Source organism: Pelodiscus sinensis, chromosome 7, assembly GCF_049634645.1.
Source record: "Pelodiscus sinensis isolate JC-2024 chromosome 7, ASM4963464v1, whole genome shotgun sequence".
In the NCBI taxonomy this organism is placed as follows: domain Eukaryota; kingdom Metazoa; phylum Chordata; order Testudines; family Trionychidae; genus Pelodiscus; species Pelodiscus sinensis.
In genome coordinates this window covers 35,750,001-35,755,000 of record NC_134717.1, presented here as the reverse complement: position 1 = coordinate 35,755,000, position 5,000 = coordinate 35,750,001, and the positions used below count along the sequence as shown (strand labels likewise).

Below are 5,000 nucleotides of genomic sequence, written 5' to 3'. Positions count from 1 at the left end.
TACTAGCCTTCTATTTCTTGGCTGTAGTTGGAGTTGTGTGGCTATTTCAGTGAGGCTGTGGGGAATGGAAGCATTGTAGGTCATTGGCATAGCTCTGTTGCAGAGCTTTTCATAGCAATGCAGTAGACTGTGACCAAACAATACAAATAACAAAGCAAAACTGAACCCTCAAGTACATTTATTTCCCTTCAAAACTGTAAAGTTTCATTTTTATTGTACATATGGCTTCATTGTCCTTACTGCAGTCTTCATTTAGTATATGTTAGAAATCTTCCAGGCTGGACTGTACCCACCATTATTTCTACCTCAGTTTTGTTACATTTCTCTTGGAAAGCAAAGTAAGAAATAGGGCAAAAAAAATATTTAAAGTCAGATTACATTAGGAATGCTAACCTGCTTGACGAGTTTCAGAGAGCTGCTGTTTTCCCTCAAGTCAAGTTTCTCTCTGTACATTACATTCTCTCCTTTCTGTTGTCCCCCCACTACACATGCTACAGAGTCTTCCTTCTGGAAAGATGAGCTGGCATGTGTGGCATTTTGCTCAATGCTTCCCCCGCCCCACAGTGTCTTTCTTTTTATCCTTTAATGCTTTATGTGCAACTCTTTTCATGACAGCTGACTGATGTTGGGTAATGTCTCTGAACAGGAGCAGAGTGTGTTGCAGCTGCTCAAAGCCTCTGACACTGCATGAGCAAAACAGCCTTGCTTTTTAAAAAAAAATTTAAAAAAGTGTTTACTTTAAAGAGACAGTAACAAAACTGTTACAAAGCACTGGCATTTAATGTTTCTGTGAAGTAATGTACATTCAAATACTTTGAATAAATGCACTGAAAAGCCCCAAGAAGAGAGATATCAATCTGTTATCAGATCATGTTTGTCTTCTTTCAAAAAAATTATACACATCTCATCCATTATGTTAGATCAATTGAAACATTTAGCATTTAGAAAGCTAATGAGGGATTTTGTGATATTGCTGGGAAATTGACTGCTTTCTTTTACCTTTCTTTTAATATATAGATAGATAAACCAGAGCAAATAAACCAAAATTTAATTTAAGAAGAATTCCTGGCAAACATTTTGTCAATCTAAAGTTTGTTTAAAACCTGAAAGTACCATTTTTTTAAAACAGTGCCTTTCATTAAGGATACAAAACGTAAGATTTAAATAAACCACCTGCTTTTTCAACAAGTGACTAACAAACACAATCATTCTTCTGACCCATTCTTTCTGCTTCCTCCTAATCCCCCTCCTCCACCCTTTTATCTTCTTTAGGCTTGGTCTATGCTTACTCTGAAACCAATACTCCTGAAATAGTTTTTTTTTTTCTGGGATTTGATTTAGCGGATCTAGTAAGGACCCACTAAATTGATCACCGATGGGGTTGTGAGAAGTAAGGGAAGTCAACGGGAAAGTTTTTCCCATCGACCTCCTGCAGTAGGGATGCTTCAGAAATTCAACCTAAGGTACGTCAACTCTAGCTAAGCTATACACATAGCTGGAGTAGCACATCTTCTGTTGACTTTCTCACATAGTGTAGATCTGGCTTTAGTGTTGGTAGTGTTCTGATATTCCTGTTAGCTGTACGTTCACATTGATTTCACTGACAAGTTTTACTATTGCAGGTTGCTGACCCATTTTCTGTCTTAGACATTATATTTCCTGTCTGCTGTCAAGCTGTGCTCATCTGAAAGGTTCAGGCAACTTTTGACAAACCAACTCTTGTTTAAACCACTTCTGATAAATCATAATATTAACAGTTATTTTGTGACTTGTAAAAGTAATGCCAAATTCTGGACAGCACATGTGTATTTTTATCCACCTTTTATCTAAACCACAATTAAATGAAATCCTAGATACTCATTTTGGCTTCCAGGTTTAAATCATTATCTTCAAAAATACACTCTGAAAAACTGACTGCTGAGCTGTATCTTAAGGAACGTGACAGGCAGGCAGAAGCTAAGACAATGTGAAGGCATGAGTGCCACAAGCTCAGATTCCAGGGGCCTGATGCAATCCTGCAGGCAGAGAAGGCTGAAAACTTCACCCCATGTCCAGCAGGTGCACCTGGGGCAAGGAGGTGACTGGATTCACCCTTGTCTAAAGTAAGAGTAACTTTTGCACATTTGCCCTGCCCTCCTCCAACAAGACTTCCAAGGAAACTATAAAACCAGGTTCTGCCTGAGTAAGTTCTTTGGGAAATACACCCAGCCAGCCCTTCTCCAGTGTGTTCTGGCTACATCTACTCCCTTGACAGAACTGAGGGCTGAGCTGGCTGTTTCTAGACCCCTCTGGTTAAACAAGGTTGTTTATACCTTTTGTTGCTGTGATCCCCTGTAGATGGACTTCCAGCCATGTGAGTCCCAGCAAGAATGAAGCAATCTTCAGGATTTGAGCTCTCAGAGCTTGGATGTGTCACAAAGGCTAAGATCGTTTTGGGGAATGGAAGACAACCATCTTCCTCCGGACACAGCATTGGTTAGTTTAGAAAGAGCTTGTGCGGGAAGCTGTTTGCTGTCTGTTGCAATTTTGGTCATAGCTGGAAGTGGTAGGTGATGAGACTGGCAAGCAGTCACAAAATTTTAAACACTGAGGCTTTTTTTATTTTGGGGAATATGGGGTAAGAATGATAATTAATGAATGACAGCTATGTCAGCCTACCAGCTTAGATGCTTTTCCCATTTTATCATAGTACTGATAAATGAGAAGACCATTTTACATGAGCTTATGCACTTTTCTGAAACTGCAGTAACAATTCTAATAGCAACAACAAAAAATAAAGTGGAGGAATATTTCTGCAAGCTGATCAATATCAATTCAAGAGGTTTTTCATAATGACCTTATGAGAGACACAAATGGAAATACTCTACACTTCTGGCATGCCTCGCTCCAAAGTATTTAGAATATTAGTGACAATATTGAAAAGTTTGCTGACTGAGCTGATCAGTGGAATGTGAAGGCAGTTTATTTTGAGGCTATTTACTTTCACACTGAATATTTATCTATTAGTCAGTTTATATTCCACTCAAAATGTTTTCTTGTGTGTTTCAAATCCATAAAGGAGAAAATAAACCATTCCACTAAACTACATAGGCCAAACAGCATCTGGGCAAGCTATACCAGCTCCCCAGAGGCTATGATCTGTAAAATAGTACAAGGTCATTTTACATTGGTTTGCATAGAACTTTGCGGTGTGGTTTTCAAAAGAAAATAATATAGTGTAAAACTCAAAATTGTTTCAGTAGCTGTTTTGTAAACTTCATTATATTTACACATCAAAAGCAAACTTTGGTTCCATACAGGTTTTCTGCTGTCTGAAAATACATACAAGCCCATGCATTTCTTCTTAGCCAGCGAATCATCAGCCTATTCTATAAAGTTGATGGATATGGATACATGACATGATAAAATGAGGCCACTGAAATAAACTTCTAAAATCCTCTTTTCACTTACACCAGTGTGAAATCAGTATAACTCCAATTATTTCAGTGGAGTTTACTCCTGATTTTTACCCAAAAGAGTCAACTCCAAAATGTATTAGCTGTATCTGTTGGTTTTCATCATCAGATCTGCAGGCTCCCATGCATGCTCTTTACAGCACAGACTCCCTTTCTTCCGATATGTGTGCATATGTGTATATAATATTTATATGTACATACACACCAAGTAATTTTTTTCTTTCCTTTGAGAAGTAAAAACTTTTTTTGTTTAATTACCTACAGAATTATGTGAAGCACATGCACAACCATGGCGCTATTCATATTTCAAAATTCAAAAGCAAGCAAACAAACAAAAAACCCCAGCTGTATTGGTGACTAACCAATACATGAACTGAAGCTCGTACTCTGCAAAGACCTTTGGTTGACATTCGATTTTGAACCTGCCAGATGCATTTTTGTGAACCAGGAATACTGCATCTTTAATGAACAAGTCTCTACTCTTTCCCCTGTTTTTAAATACAACACAAGCAGTGTAGCAGTAGGCACTGCAATTGTCAAAGACAATTAGACTGAAAGCAGGAAAATTTCACCTCCCTGTCTCAGTGATATGTAGAATGTCGGCAGTATGGGTCAGCCTTGCCACAGAGTTGTGTGAGAATATATGAATCAGTCCTATAGAATGTTAAATATTTATAAAAATGCTTCTGTACTACACCACAGTTGGGAGCAAATTCATTCCTTCTTGTTGTCTTATAATAGAAAAAAATAAGCAAAAGTTTATTTCCAAACCTAAAGTTTGTGTAGTTTGTTTTTTCTCTATTTTCTATTTTTGTTGTTGTTGTACTTGTGGTTTATATACAGTCGCTAGAAACTTTTCATTTGCTTTTTAAAAAATATTATTTTCATCAGATGTGTATTCAGACCTTTGTTCTTTAAAACCATTTCTACCTCATTGCTACATATTGTACATGTAGTATTTATTTGTTGTCTTTTTTTGAATGTCATGCATTTTGTAAGAAAAAGACTTGTCCTTGAACTTGAACAGTCTACCTCAGAAAGACTGTCTTTACACTGAACAGTATTAACATCCTAAATGATAAGACGTATTAGCAAAGCGTGGCAGGGTAGATAATGCACGAGTACTTGGGATACTGATGGACTTTTAATTGTACTCATAACACAAGACTGCTTAAAAGAACTTAAAGGCAATTATGCACTGTGTAGGTCTTCATCAAGGTTCCATTTTTTGGCATGCTATAAGAAAAAGCAGCTTTATTTGGTTGTACCCTCCTCTGAGAAATTTTAGCTGTTTGAAGCATTCTTTTGCATTGGCAATCTGGTTAGTTTTTTTTAATAATCTATTCTATTGACTGACATAAAGTACTCGGCTCTTAAATTTTTAAACAAATTATAGTACTTAGAATTATTTTTATCTGCAGTCTTCAGTGATGTAAAATGTCTCACACTGTAATGCTGTGACTCCCTGTATAATTAATGAAAACAAACTAGTTGTAAGAGTCCGTGCAAGGTTTTAATATAAACCAAAAAAGAAAAAAAAAGGCA

General features: G+C 36.9%; 1 protein-coding gene across 4 annotated transcripts in view; it reads left to right on the top strand.

Moving 5' to 3' along the window:
• Positions 1-5,000, top strand: part of FIGN (fidgetin, microtubule severing factor) — a 122,249-nt gene that overhangs the window by 115,445 nt on the left and 1,804 nt on the right. For all 4 annotated transcript variants that reach the window (XM_006137334.3, XM_006137333.3, XM_075933508.1 and 1 more), the window contains one exon: positions 1-5,000. This exon is cut by the window's left edge and continues 3,302 nt beyond it; it is cut by the window's right edge and continues 1,804 nt beyond it. The gene's annotated coding sequence lies outside the window, so the exon portion shown is untranslated.